We start from the raw sequence: 16,124 nt of genomic DNA on the forward strand, positions 1-16,124 counted from the left end.
CTGATTTCTGATAGAACAGAAGTTTTCCATCACATACATATACCACAACTTGTTTAGTCTTTCCCCAATTGATAGACATCCCCTTGATTTTTCAATTCTTTGCCATTACAAACAAAACTGTTATGAATATTTTTGTACAAGTGATGTTTTTTTCCCTTTTCCATGATTTCTTTAACATATAGACCCAGTCATAATAGTGCTTAATTAAAGGGTATATACATTTTTATTGCCCTCTGTGCATAATTCCAAATTGCTCTCCAATATGATTGGATCAGTTCAAAGCTCCACCAACAATGCATTAGTGTCCCAGATTTTCCTCATCCCTTTAATCATTGATCATTTTCCTTTCTGGTCTTATTGGTCAATCTGAGAGTTATGAGGTGTTATCTCAGTAAAGATTTTGAGGAATTTTTCATATGATTATAGATACCTGATTTTCTCATCTGTAAATTCTCTTCACATATCTTTTGTCATTTGGGAATGACTTGTTTCGTTTTACAAATTTGATTCACTTATCTAAATAGTTTTTAAATGAGTTCTTTGTCAAAAACATTACTTGGTAAAATTGATCCCAATTTACTACATTTTTCTGATCTTTGAGTGGTTTTGTTTGCACAAAAGTTTATTTTTAATTTCATATAATCAAAATTATATTCTGTGCTTTTAAAGTATTTTTTTAAATTTTCAACCAATTTTACATGCATATTTCCAGGGGTACATGATTTCCCTCCACCCTTCTTTCCCATCCTTCTCCCCTCAGTAGGGAACAGCCAGGTTAGCACTTTACATATATATTTTGTTAAATCTATTTACAAATTAGCAAATTTGTCACGAGGAATTAGGATTAAGGGAAAGAGATATATGGGATGAATTTTATGAAGTGTTCATCAGATTCAGCAGGAGTAATTTTTCTGTATGTTTTATTTTATTTTGTTTTTCTTCCTCTAGTTGGGAATAAAATAGTCCATAATTAGGCCAAAACAGTTTTCCTAGGTCACTGGGCTGTCTAGAAGACTTGCTTCCATCAAAGGTTGTTCATCTCATAAAGTTGTTGATTTTCCCATTGTTCTCTTGTTCTACTCCCTCTGCTCAGCATCAGATCCCAAAAGTCATTTCATGCTTCTCTAAAGTCCAACCACTTATGGTTTCTTATAGAAAGATAATATTCCATAGTATTCATGTACCATAACTTGTTTATCCATTTCCCAGTTGATGGATATCCCTTCAATTTCAAGTTCTTTGCCAGTACAAAAAGGGCTGCTCTGAATATTTTGGAACATACAGGACTTTTCTCAGTTTTTCCAATTACTTCAGGATATAGTCCTAGAATTGAAATTGCTGGGCCAAAGGATATGAACAGTTTTATTGTTCTATAGGAATAGTTACATAGTGCTTTCCAGAAAGGTGAATCCATTCACAAATCCACCAACAATGCATTAGTGTCCCAATATTCCCACAACTTCTCCAACATTGATCATCTTCACTTTTTCTCATCTGGACTAATATAATGTGTGTGATGTGATACCAAATTGTTGTTTTAATTTGTATTTCTCTAATCAACAGTGACTTGGAGCATTCATTTTCTTTTTAATTTTTTTATTTAATTCTTTAAGGTAATAGTGTTAAGTGACTTGACAAGGCAATTATTAAGCATCTGAGGCCAGAATTGAACACAGGTCCTCCAGTCTCCAGGGCCAGTACTCTATCCTCTCTGCCACCTGGCTTCCCCATTGGAAAACTGTTTGTTCATATCCTTAATCTTTTATCAATTGCAACCTTATAAATGTGATGCAATTCTCTATATATTTTAGGAATGAGACCTTCATCAGTACTCCTAGATCTGAAGATTGTTTCCCAGCTCTCTGCATTTCTTTTAATTTTGGCAGCATTGATTTTATTAGTGTTAAACCTTTTTAATTTAATGTAGTCAAAATCATGTTGAAGTTTATTATATTCTCTAATTCTTGTTTGCTCATAAATTTATCCTTTTTATAGATCAGATATGTAATTTGTTGGTCTATTAATTTATTTATATTATTGCTTTTTATGTCTAAATCTTGTACCCACTTTGACCTTATTTTGCTATAGGGTATGAGATGTGCATCTATGCCTAGTTTTTGCCACACTATTTTGCAGTTTACCCAACAATTTTTGTTAAATAGAGAATTCATCTCCCAGAGGCTGATGTTATTGGGTTTGTCAAATAGTACATTGCTATAATCAGCCATTGTGATTACTTTTGAACCTATCCCAATGTATTTATCCATTAATCTATTTCTTACTAATACTAGGAAGTTTTCTTAACTGCTGCTTTTAGTATAGTTTTAGATCAGGGAGAGCTAGGCCATCTTCCTATACATTTGTTTTTCATGAGTTCCATTGATATTCTTGCCCTTTTTCTTACTCCAGATGAATTTTGTTACTATTTTGTCTAGCCCAGTAATGTAGTTATCTGGTATTTTGATTTGTATGGCACTGAAAATTTATTTAGTCTGGGGTGAACTCTCATTTTCATTTTTTTTTTGTTTTTGATTTTTGGAAGGCAAAAAATTCAGTGACTTGCCCAAATTCACACAGCTAGGTAATTATTAAGTGTCTGAGACTGGATTTGAAGACTGGTACTTCTAACTCCAAGGCTGGAGCTCTATCCATATACCATGTAGCTGACCAAGAATTGTCATTTTTATTATATTAGCTTGACCTAACAATGACCATTTGACATTTTTCTAATTATTTAGATCTATTTGGGGTGTCTAGGTGGAGTAGTGGATAGAGCACCGGCCCTAGAGTCAGGAGTCCCTGAGTTTAAATCCGACCTCAAACACTTAATAATAACCTAGCTGTGTAGCCTTTGTCAAGCTACTTAACCCCATTTGCCTTGCAAAAATACCCTAAAATTTTAACTATTTGGGTTAGGGAAACTTTACAATTCAGTTAATACCATTTCTTGGTTTCTTTTGGGACTTAGATTCTCAAGTATTTTATGTTCTCTACAGTTACTTTAAATGGAATTTCTCTATCATTTGTTCTTAGGTTTTGTTGTTCATATATAGAACTGCTGATTTATATGGTTTTATGTTATATCTTGCTACTTTGCTGAATTTGATGATTGTTTCAAGGAGTATTTTAGATGATTTTTCTCTGACTCTTTTAGGTATACCATCATATAATCTACAAAGAATGAAAATTTTGCTTCCTCAATGCCAATTCTGATTCCATTTTTTCCCCTCTCTTTTTGTTACTGCAAGCATTTCTGATACTATATTGAACAGCAATGGCGATAATGGGCATCCATGTTTTACCCCTGAATCTGTTGGAAATGCTCTGAGTTTAATCTCATTAAATATAATATTTGTTAATGATCTTAGATAGATATATTTATTATTTAAGGAAAACTCCATTTATTCCTAAATGTTCTAGTGTTTTTAATAGGAAAAGATGTTGTATTTTATTAAAGGCTTTTTCTTCAGCTATTGAGATAATCATATGATTTGTGCTGGCTTAGGTGTTAATATGTTTTAGTTATGTTGAATGTTTCCCTAATGTTGAACCAACCCTGTCTGTCTGGTATAAATCCAACCTGATCATGGTTTATTATGCTACTAATATCTTGCTGTAGACTCTTGCTAAAATTTTATTTAAGATATTTGAATCAATTTTCATTAAGGTTATTGGTCTATAATGTTCTACATCTGTTTTGGTTCCTCTTGGTTTAGGTATCATCACCATGTTGGTGTCATTAAAGGAGTTTGGCAATGTTCCTTCCTCTCCTATTTTTTAATTAGTTTATGTAGAATAGTAACTAATTGTTCCTTAAATGTTTGATAGAATTACTTGTAAATCCATCTAGACTGGGACACTATTTTTAGGGAATTTATTGATAATTTCTTCAATTTCTTTTTCTGCAGTGGGTTTAATTAAGTAATTTATTTTCTCTTCTGTTAATCTGGACAGTTTGTATTTTTAGAAATATTCATCCATTGCACTCAAGTTGTCCAGTTTATTTTCATATAGCTCTGCAAAGTAACTCCGAATGATCTCTTTAATCTCCTCCTCATTGGTGGTTAGTTCACCCTTTTCATTTTTGTTACTGGCAATTTGGTTATCTTCCTTCTTTTTTAAATCAGATTAAGCAGATGTTTGTCTATTTTGTTGACTTTTTTCATTAAAACCAACTCATAGTTTTATTTATGAGATCAATTGTTTTCTTGCTTTCCATTTTATTGATTTCACCATTGATTTTCAGAATTTCTAATTTGTTATTTAATTGGGATTGTTTTATTTATTCTTTTTTCTGGCTTTTTAGTTGTACATCTAATTATTTGATTTTATCTTTTTTACTTTTGTTAATATAGGTATTTAGAGATATATAGTTTACCTTCAAATCTGCTGTTGCTGCATTCCATAAATTTTGTATGATGTCACATTATTAACATTTTCTTGGATATAATTATTTATTATTTCTATTATTTCCTGTTTGATCCACCCATTATTTATGATAAAATTATTTCATTTCCAATCAGTTTTTTGTTTATCTTTCCCTGACCCTTTATTACATGTAATTTTTATTACATCATTGTCTGAGAAGTGTGTATTTATAGTTTCTGCCTTTCTGCATTTCATTTTAGGGTTTTTGTGCCCTAGTACATGGTCAGTTTTTGTTAGGCTGCCATGTACTGCTGAGAAAAAGTTATATTCTTTTCTATCCCTATTAATTTTTTCTCCAAAGTTTTATCATATCTGAATTTTCTATGTCTTCATTCACCTTCTTACCTTCCTTCTTGTTTATTTTGTTGTTATAATTTCCCTTCCCTTTTATCAGTTCCTTCTTCCCTTATCTTTACTTTTCCCTGTGCCCTCTTCATATCGATTAAGTTACATTTTTAAACCCAAGGGGGAATTTATCTTATTCCTTCACTGAGTTAAATATATAGAATAGAATTTACTCAGCATTCACATTCTCCCTTCTTTCCCTCTATAGTTAGAAATCTTTGTACCACTTCCATTCATGCTCTAATATTATTAATCAGGTATCATCAATCACATTTCAATTATTTGATTGCTTGATTACCTCATATTGTTATCAAGACATCATCACAGATTTTTACTTGATTGCTTAATAAGCATCATTGACTCAAATTGCATCAACTTATAAATATAATCATTTTTACCTTACCCGCTTTTCAAGTATCTTTCACATACTCATATCATCCAAAATATCAAACATATAATTTCTTGAACTATTGGTGCTCCTCCCCCAGGCCTATTTTCTTTCACACTTTACCACCCCCTTGCCAACCAGGTTACTTAACCCCTTTTTACGTGAAACACTGGACGTTGATCTGATTAAATGTAAAAATCTTGAAGACCTCTGAATACTGTGAGGCTCTTGAGGTTCCACTGAGAACTTTAGAAATGATTGTAAGTAACAGAGATACTATCTCAGGTCCTCACAGTTTATGATTCCCTGATTATACAAGGTGCTTAACCCCTTGTGATTAAAGTGAGTCAAAGTATGAGACACCTAATTTAATGTTAACACCCTCACATTTTTTTCAGGGCCTTTCGATAAAACATATTGATGTGATCTTGGACCTCTTCCATTGAGAGACAAGACACAATTATACCCATATTCTTCAAGTTCATTTTCTTCAGTTAGAATCTACCTTCTTATTTTCCTTAGAGAAGTAAAGTTCTAAAGAATTAGAATTGTCATATCTTCCCTTTTAGGGACCAATGTTTGTTTAAAACAATTTTCCTGCTTTTTCACTCAGTCTTGTATTTGACGATTGAATTCTTTTTCAGTTCTAGTCTTTGTGTCAGGAAATTCTGGAAGTACTGTATTTAATTGGACATCCATCTTTTCCTCTGACAAGCATATGCTGAATTTTGCAGGGTAATACATTCTGGGTTGTAATCCCTGGCCCTTAGCTCCCTAAATGTATTATTTCCAGTTTTACAGATCCTTCAGTGGTGAGGCTGATTGTGTTCCCTATGTATTTGAATTGTTTTCTTTGTGCTCCTTACAATATTCTCTTTTATTTCAGGGTTCTGGAATTTGGCTATTAGAGTGCTTGGAATTTTTACCCTGGGGTACCTTTCTGAAGGGGTTTTGTGGATTCTTTCAATTGCTATATGGTTATCTTGTTCTAGTAGTTTGGGGAAGTTTTAGTTTCTAGCATGACCAGGTTCTTTTGTTAGTTCAGGCTTTGTGGTAATTCATTCATTCATAGATTGTCTCTCCTGGAACTATTTTTAAGGTTGTTCTTAGAAGGTACTTTACATTTTATTCATTTTTTCAGCTATTTTATATTTTTTGATGTAAACTGGTATTCTTGTAGATTCATTAGTTTTTAACTGTTCCATTCTCATTTTTAGGATTTTTAATTTCTTCAATTATCTTCTGTGTTTCCTTTTCCAGCCAGTTATTTTTACTTTTAATGGAATTGATTTCTTTGGTCAACTTCTCACAGATTCCTGCATGACTTTTATTTCTTTTTTTCATTCTCCTTCCTCCTTTCTTTTTTTGTTTTTTGCATTCTTTTTTAAGCTCTTCAATGAACTTTTGTATTTTAGTCCAATTCATAGACTATTTTGATACTTCTCTTTGAGCTATTTTTCATAGCTTTCTTCTTGAGCCATGGCATTGCTGTCATGTTTACCTGTGAAGTACTTTTCTATAATGAGCTCTCTTTTAGCTTGTTTTTTCATTCTTCTTGTTGTATTTATGCTCCTCAGCATATGGTATATAGATATAAGTTTTTATCTTGCTGGGACTGGGATCTGATCCCTGGCTTGTTCTTGGCCAGGATGCTGCCTATGCATTCCAGACCTAGCCTGTGCATTGGTTTGTTTCCTCCTTCATGGCCCGGTTCTGTTTTGACAGAGGATTGTTCCTGACCCAATCCTGTCTTTTACCCTGTTGCTCTTAGGGTTCAGACTTTGTTTGGGTTTGGGATCATCCCTGCTCAATTGCTTTCTAGTTGCTGGGAACTCTGTTATTATTAAGCTATTGGGACCTGACTTGCATTGTGTTTAATAGCCTTCTGCTGGCTTTTCCTGTTCTTCTGTCTCATGGATTTTACTTCTCCCTTTCCTCCAAAGAGACAGACCTTCACTGAAGACCCTCTATGATGTCTACAATGGAAAATTTCTTTGAATCTTCTCTTTTTCTTGGTGGGATGTATCATGTGAATGTCAGAGTAGAAGCTTCATTTATCTTCAATAAGGAAAAACTCCAGGAGCAGGTTAGCTACTGGCCACCATCTTGGCTCTGCCCCTGAAGTCCAGTTTGATTTTTATGATGTTTTCTATCTCTTCCTTGGTCATAAACTGCTCCCCTTTCCATAGATCTCACTGGGAAGCTATTCCTTTTTCTTTCTGTTTTCTCATGATATTGTATTTTATGTCTATATCCTGTATCCATTTTGATCTTATAATGCTATAGAGTATGAGATGTTGATCTAATAAAAGTTTGTGCCATAATATCCTTTCAGTTTTCTCACAAGTTTTTTTTTTTCAGAGTGAGTCCTTTATTCATAAGATGGACACTTTGGATTTTCAAACAGCAGATTCCTTTACTCATTTCCTGCTGTCTCTTTTGTACCTAGTCTATTTCACTGATTCACCACTCTGTTTCTTAATCAAAAACAGTTTAGATGACTGATGTTTCATAATGTAGATCTGGTAAGAGGATAAATCATCTTCTTTTACATTTTTTCATTAAATACTTGATATTCTTGGCTTTTCTCTATATGAATTTAATTGCAATTTTTCCTAGCTCACTGAAGTAATATTTTGGAAATGTGATTATTGTGGCACTAAATAAGTATTTTAATTTAGGGAGAATTATCATTTTTAGAATATTATCTTGGTCTATTCATGATCCCTTAATATTTGCCAGTTATTAGAGATATGATTTTATTTCTGTGAAACAAGTTGTAAAAATATTTTCATAGAATTTCTGAGTCTGCCTTGGCTTGTAGATTGTCAAGTATTTTGTGTTGTCTGCAGTTATTTAAATGGCATTTCTTTTTCTAACTCTGACTGCTGTATCTTGCTAGTAATATACAGTAACTCTGAGGAATTATGTGCATTTATTTTGTATCTGCAACTTTACTAATTATTACCAGGAGTTTTTTTATATGACCTTTTGGGTTCTTTCATTATACCATCATGTCCTCTGTAAAGAATGACTTTTCTTTCTTCCCTCCCAATTCTAATTTCTTCAATTTCTTTTTCATCTCCTAATACTCAGGCAAATATTTCTAATAAAATATTGAATAGTAGTGGTGATAAAGAGCATCCTTGTTGCAGCCCTGATCTTATTTGAAATGCCTCTAGCTTATTCCCGTTGCATATAATATTTGATGGTTTCATATAAATACTCCTTATCATTCTAAGGAGCAATCGTACTTCCTCTAGTGTTTTTAGTAGTAATGGATGTTGTATTTTGTCAAAGGTTTTTTGAACATCTCTTGAGATAATCATCCAATTTCTGTGAGGTTTTTTATAGGTCAATTACGTTGACAGTTTTTCTAATATAGAACCAAATCTGCATTCCTGGAATAAATCCTCCTTGGTCATAGTGTATTATCCTAGTCTTAACTTTAATCACTTTGCTAAGATTTTATTTGTACTTTTGTACCCATATTCATTAGGGAAACAGGTCTATAACTTTCTTTCTCTATTTTGACTATTCCTCATTTAGGTATCAGAACTATATTGGGATCATAGAAGATTCTGTCTTTAGCTATTATTTCAAATAATTTATATAGAATTTTAACCAATTCCATCAATGTTTGATAGAATCAACTTGTGAATCCAGCTGGCCCTGGAGATTTTTTCTTAGGATGTTCATTGATGGCTTGTTGAATTTCCTTTCCTGAGATAGTGTTATTTAGGTATTTAATTTATGCTTCATTTAAACTGGGCTACTTATAGTCTTCTAAATATTCCTCCATTTCACTTAGATTATCAAATTTACTGACTAACATTTGAGCAACATAATTCTTAATTGGTATTGTAATTTCCTTCCATTGGTGGGGAGTTCCTCTTTTTTCTTCTTTGTTACTAATAATGTGGTTTTCTTCTTTTTTTTTCAATCAAATTAACCAATGTTTATTGATTTTATTGATTTTTTCATAACAACAACTCTAGTTCAATAGTTCTCTTGCATTCAATTTCATTAATTTCTCTTTTAATTTTAGTGTTTCTAATTTGCTAAATAATTGGTTTTTTCAATTGTTCTTTCTCTATTTTCTTAGTTTTGTGCTTAGTTCATTGATTTCCTCTTTCTTTATTTTATTCATTTAAGCATTTAGATATATAATGTATCTCCTAATAACTGCTTTGTATCCCATAAGTTTTGGCATGTTGTCTTGTTATTGTCAATATATAGGATGAAATCATCAATTCTATCTGTAAGATGTTGCTTAATCCACTTGTTCTTTAAAATGAGATTATTTAGTTTCCAATTAATTTTAGATCTATTTCTTCCTGGCCCATTATTGTACATGATTTTTATTCCATTATGGCCTGAAAAGGGGAGTATTCACTAATTTCTGCCTTTATGAACTTAAATATGACGTTTTTATGATCTAGTTGATGGTCAATTTTCATGTAGTTGTCATGTACTTAATAAACAAGTATATTCATTTATATCACCATTCAATTTTCTCCAAAGGTCTATCATATCTAGGTTTTCTAATATTCTATTCCATAACTTCCTTCTTGTTTATTGTATTGTTAGACTTATCTATCTGAGAGAGACTGAGTTTGAGACATACTACCAGTAGAGTTTTTCTATCTATGTCATTCTGTAACTCAGCTTCTCCTCTAAGAATTTGGAGGATATCCAGTTTGGTGTATAAATATTTAGTATTGAAATTGCTTCATTTTTTTCCTATGGTTACTTTTAGAAGGATATAGTTTTCTTCCTTTTCTCTTTTAGTGAGATCTATTTGTGCATCTGTTTTGTCTGAGGTAAAGGTTGCTACCCCTAACTTTTCCACTTCAGCTGAAACAATATATTCAGTTCCAGACTTCTTTTACCTTTTTACCTTTCTCTCTCTCTCTCTCTCTCTCTCTCTCTCTCTCTCTCTCTCTCTCTCTCTATATATATATATATATATATATATATATATATATATATATATGCTTCAAATGAGTTTCTTGTAAGCATCATATTGTAGGATTCTGGTTTTTAATACAATCTGCTATCAATTTATGTTTTATGGGAGACTTCATTCCATTCACATTTATCATTATAATTACTAATTCTTTATGGTCTCCATGCTATCTTCCCTCCATTTATATTTTCACCTTTTTTTCACCTTATCCCTACCACTTCCTTAAGTGGGTTTGCCCCATCTTAACCTACCCACACTTTCTTTACCCTTTTGCTTTGCTCCTTCTTTGTTCCCCTCCATCAATTCCACTTTTCGTCCTGTCTCCCCCTTTCCCCTCTTAATATTTGAAAAATAAGATAAGTTTCTAAATTCAATTGAGTGTGTGCATTTGTGTGTGTGTTTTAATCTCTCTTTGAGGCAAAATGGATGAGAGGAAGATTCAGGCAGTTCCCTCATCCTCCCTTCTTGCCCTCTATTATAATAGATCATTTGCACATCTGCATGTGATGTAATTAACCTCATTTAATCTTCTCAATCCTCATATATCTTTACTGTCATCCCTTTTAAAAGAAATATTGTTTAAAATCATGTCATCAGAGTCCTGCACAAGTGATGAGTATCTATTAATTCTGGCTAATTTTATCCCCTCTAATAAGAGTTACAATTCTCAAGATTTATGAGAATCTCCCAGGTGGAGAAAAAGTCAGTTGCTTCTTATCAGATAACAATTTTCCCCCTTTTTACCTTTTCATGAACCTCTTGAGACTCCTTTCTTTGTTTTTGTTTTTTAAAGATTTTATTTATTTTGAGTTTTACAATTTTCCCCCAATCTTGCTTCGCTTACCCATCCCCCACAGAAGGCAGTCTGTTAGTCTTTACATTGTTTCCTTGGTATACATTGATCTGAGTTGAATGTGAAGAGAGAGAAATCATATTCTTAAGGAAGAAAAATAAAGGATAAGAGATAGCAAAATTGTATAATAAGATAATGGTTTTTTTTTTCCTAAATTAAAGGTAATAGTGTTTGATCTTTGCTTAAACTCCACAATTCTTTCTCTACATAAAGATGGTACTCTCCATCTCAGACAGACCATAATTGGCCCTGATTGTTGCATTGATGAAATGAGCAGGTCCCTGGCAGGGAACATTTAGCTTTGCTAGATAGTGAATCTTTGACTGCATTACAAGCTCCCTTGCTCTTTGGGATATTTCATTCAAGGCCTGTTGATCCCTTAATGTTGGTACAGCCAGGTCCTGAATAATCTTTTCTTTGGCTTCTTGTTATTTAAATGATTTGTTTCTGACTTCTTGCAGTATTTTCTTTTTTATTTGATAGTTCTGGAATTTGACTACAACATTCTTTGGTGTTTTCATTTTGGAATCCCTTTCCAGAGGGTATCCATGTATTCTTTCATTTATTATTTTGCCCTCTTATTCCATGATATCAAGACAGTTTTCCATTACTAAATCCTATAATATTCTAGGCCTTTTTTCTCTTCAATGTTTTCAGAAAGTCCTATTATTCTCAGATTGTCCCTTCTTCATCTATTCTCAAAGTCAGTTCAAATTACTGATGAGGTATTTTACATTTTCTTCTATTTTTTGATCTTTTAGTTTTGTTTAACAGAGTTTTGTTGTGTCATGAAGTCTTTAGTTTCCACAGATTCCATCCTTGTCTTAGAGAAGAGTTTTCTTCATTTACCAATTGCAAATTCTTTTGCAATTGGTCAATTCTATTTTTGAAAGAGTTTTCCATTTTTCTAATTGATGATTTGAAAGAATTATTTTTTTTGTATTTGTCCAATTGTATTTTCCAATGTTTTGTTTTCTTGTTGCAATGTGTTAAATTTCACTTGTGTTTGTTTTCCCAACTTTTCCAATTGGTTTTTAAAGTCCTTTCTGATTTCTTCAAGGAAGTCTTTCTTGGCTGGAGACCAATTCATTTTCTCCTCAGAAGTGCCAGATCTCTCTGGGTTAGAATCTGATACTTCTATGTTTTTCTCCATGGGTCCCCCTTTCCACTGGTTTTTCTTCATTTTTCTATGATCTTGTGTTGGGAGGTGTCTGGCTCAGAGGTTTGCTTTTGAATGTCATAGAGACTTTGGTCACTTGTCATAGTAATTCCAAAGGCGGGCCAGTAAGGGATTCTGGTTGCTTCTCTGCAGTGATTGAAGTCCTCTCCCAATCCTGGAATGAGGGAGGAGGGTAGTAGTATCTGAGCTGACCTTTAACAATGGGTAGGAAGCCAATCTCCCTTTCAGCTGAGTGGGCTTCTTAATCCACAGTTGTGCTTGTGGGGATTGTGGGAGGGACTGGATGGCTACCATTTATTCCTGGAAGAATACTCCAAAACTATGGTGTTCAGGTCCCACAAATATCTGGAAGATTTCCAGGATGCAGACCTCCCCTTCCCCTGGCCAAAGACTCCACAGCTAAAGTTGGTTCTCGACCTGCCTCTCACCAAATTCTCTGAGGCTAACACCTCTCACCAATGTCTATGAGGTTAATATCTCTCACCAAGGTCTCTGATGCTAATGACAGTGCTATGGCTTACCCCCCATTTCTGTCCCTGCATTGATCCTCTGGTCCCCTCTCCCAGTTCACCCATGGTTCCTTGTGAATGAACTTGTTGGCAGGTGTTCCTCTCCTAGGTCTTTTTCTGGGTTTTGTTGATTGAGTTTGTGTTAAGAGGTTTCTTTCATATTATTTTGAGGGGAAACAGAGAATGCTTAATGCAGTGCCTGTCTTCTCTGTGCCATCTTGTCATGAGACTCCCATTTGAAGTCCAAGTTTTATATCTAATTCTAACCTGTTCATCAGAAAAAGTTGAAAGTCTTCTATTTCATTCAATGTCTAGCTTTTCCCGTGGAAGAGAAGGCATAGATTTGTTGGGTAGTAAATTCTAGACTGCATTGCAAACTCTTTTACTCTTTGGAATATTATATTCCAAGTTTTCAATCCCTTAACTTTGGTGCAGCCAGGTCCTACATAATCCTTACTGGGACTCATTGGTATTTGAATTGTTTCTTTCTGAATGCTAGAAGAATTTTTTCTTTTATCTTACAGTTCTGGAGTTTGGCCTCTATATTCCTTGGAGTTTTCATTTTGGGACCCCTTTCAAGAAGGGATTGGTGTATTCTTTCAATAGCTAATTTGCCCTCTGTTTCCATAAGATCAGGGCAATTCTCCTTCACTATATTGTGACATCTAGATTTGTTTTTAATCCTCAAAGCTTTCAGGAAGCCCAATGATTCCTAAATTGTCTCTTCTGGATCTATTCTCCTGGACAGTTGTTCTGTTGATAAGGTGTTTTGCATTTTCTTCTATTTTTTAATTTTTTAAATTGTGTGTAACAACTTCTTGGTGTTTCATGAAGGCATATATTTCCATATATTCCAATCTCTTATTAGATAAGAATATACCTCATTTTTATTTTGCAACTGCTTTTCCAATTGGTCAGTTCTACTTTTAAGGAGTTTTCTATTTGCCCAATTGTGCTTTTGAGAGGATTATTTTTTTCTCTTGTCCAACTGTATTTTCAAAGAATTGGTTTTCATGATGTAAGATGTTTAGTTTCTTTGCACAGTTTTAATTTTCTCTTGTGTTTCTTTTCCCAATTTTTCCTGAAGTCTTTCTGGGCAGAAGACCAATTCATATTCTCCTCTGAAGTCCTAGTCCTCTCTGAGTAAGGATCTATGACTTCAAGGTAACATTTATTGAAGCCATATTTTCATTGGCCTTTGTTCATTTTGGGCTAATTTCCAAGGATTTTGTGAAGAGGAAGGGCTGATTCACAGTCCTTTGGTGTTGAGATCCCTAGGGACTTTACTCACTGAGCTTAGTAATTCCATGTGGCAGGCCAGTAAGGGATGCCAGAAGCTTTCTCTACAGTGTCTGTGATCTTGATTAGTGGCCCACTCCCTAGACCTGGGGGAGCAGGGCAGGTGACAGGAACTGGATTATCCTCAAATAATGTGGAACTCAGGAAATATACTTAATCTACCTAATCCTCAGTCAATACTAGGGGAGATCTGTCATCCATACCTTAGATGGCATAGGGGAGCAGGTGATGTGTTGGCTGCAGGGAGAGTCACTTTCTCCCCAAGGAAAGGGGGGGTGAAGGGATTCAATTGGAAACACAGGGTCTTGGTAGAAAACATGGAGGCTTATAGCCTTGGTCTTACAGACTAGCTGTGTTTACTTGATAGATGTCTAGCCACCTTGTTGGAGCTTTCTTGCCCACCATGAACACAGCCAAAGCTTCCCTCGGCTTAGACCCCAGGCTTCATCCTGCTGCTCCTGCATTGGATCTCTGCTCTCTGTCTTGAGCTAGCCCACACTGCCCTGTAACAGACCTTGGCATATGATGCTCTCCAAGGTTTTTTCCTCTGGGTTCTATGGATCCAATTCCTGTTAAGAGTCTTGGTTCATGTTAATTCAAGTTAGAAAAAGAAGCTAGGAAAATACCTTCAGGTCTGTCTCAAGGGACTGTGGGAGAACTAGAAGACTAGAACAGACATCCTGTGCAGGGGTAGCAGTGGTGGTGGTGTAAAGATAGATGATTGGCCTTAGCTATGGTGAGTGGAGGCTCTGAGGATGAACTTTAGCTGAGTGAACTTTTCCTTGGGGAATGGAGGTCTGGTGAGTCCCAGCCAGGGTGGAGGGAGAGTTCTAGTACATAGAATTGCCGAGCATAGATGGACTTCAACCCTGGGGTTGGGGGCCTGAGCTCCATACTTTTAGGTGAGCCCTATTCCCAGAACAAACAGTAACTGCTCCTCTATTACATCCCTCAGATGAAAGGGCTATTAACTACATCCCCCCGGGCCTAACCCATTTTTCAAGGATGATTCAGACTCTCATACAATTCCTTACTCCGCTAGGTTTAGGGAGAGGGCCTCATATATTCCATAGAAAGCAACAAATGCTCCATACTGGTTAGCCCAGTTGTAACTACTAAGCCAGACTTTTCCGGATCCCTGCCCCAAGCCTGCCTGCCACCACCGGGAGGCTGGCTGGCACCATGCCCCCACTTGGCCTTTTTTCTCTCTTGGTCCTGGCCTCCAGTGCCCTAGCCGAATCGATCCATGAGACAGAAGTGATGGACCCTTGGGATCTCTATGAAGCCCGCTACTTCTCTGGCGCCCTACCAGATGATGAGGATGTGGGAGGGGCCTATCCTGGAACAAGAACCTGATGACTTTGAGCTGTCAGGCTCAGGAGATACTGATGATAATGAGTCATCTGAGACATTCCTTAATACAGTTCAGCCCTTGGATACTCTTGATAACCACATTTTTGCGAAAGAGGACCCTTCAAATCAGGATCCCAAGGATTCTGAAGAACTGGAAGACAATGAGACCTTCTCCAAGAAAAACTTTTCCTTTGAGGAAGAAAATATAAGCAACAAAGTATTAATGTCAACTACTGCCCAAGACAGCATCTTTGAGAAGATGGAAGTCTTGGCAGCTCTGATTTCTGGTGGTGCTGTAGGTCTTCTGTTTGCCATATTCCTGGTCCTGCTGCTGATTTACCCAATGAAAACAAAGGATGAAGGCAGCTACAATCTGGGCAAGAAACCCATCTACAAGAAAGCCCCTACCCAGGAATTCTACACATGAAGCCCTCCAAGGGGCAGCAGAGCATAGACTTAGGGGTGGATAGGGAGGGTTGGCACCCCTGGGTGGGAGGGGGAGGCACTGACCAGCCAGTGTGTGTCCACTGTTTCTTTCTTCCTATTTCCCCCTCTTCCCACAGAGTGGTTACTTTTACATTGGGGGGGGGGGTAGGTTACATAAGAGAAAATTTTCCTCTTCCTCATCTCCCCTGTTCCTTTATCAGTTCCTCATATCTCTCCGAGCCTCATTGTTTCATATGAAAAATGACAATAATTCTCTAGCCTGAAAGTCAGAGCTGGATAAGGAAATCTCTTGAAATCCTTCTTTGATCTTTGAATTTGATCATACCTTATCTATTATTGGCATTATGGAGTCT

At 35.3% G+C, this 16,124-nt stretch overlaps 1 pseudogene; it reads left to right on the top strand.

The window, feature by feature from the left end:
• The first annotated feature begins 15,153 nt into the window (after positions 1 to 15,153).
• On the top strand, positions 15,154 to 15,914 carry LOC141501815 (syndecan-4 pseudogene; annotated as a pseudogene).
• The last annotated feature ends 210 nt before the right edge of the window (positions 15,915 to 16,124 follow it).

The sequence above is a fragment of the Macrotis lagotis genome, chromosome X (genome assembly GCF_037893015.1).
Source record: "Macrotis lagotis isolate mMagLag1 chromosome X, bilby.v1.9.chrom.fasta, whole genome shotgun sequence".
Lineage (NCBI taxonomy): Eukaryota > Metazoa > Chordata > Mammalia > Peramelemorphia > Peramelidae > Macrotis > Macrotis lagotis.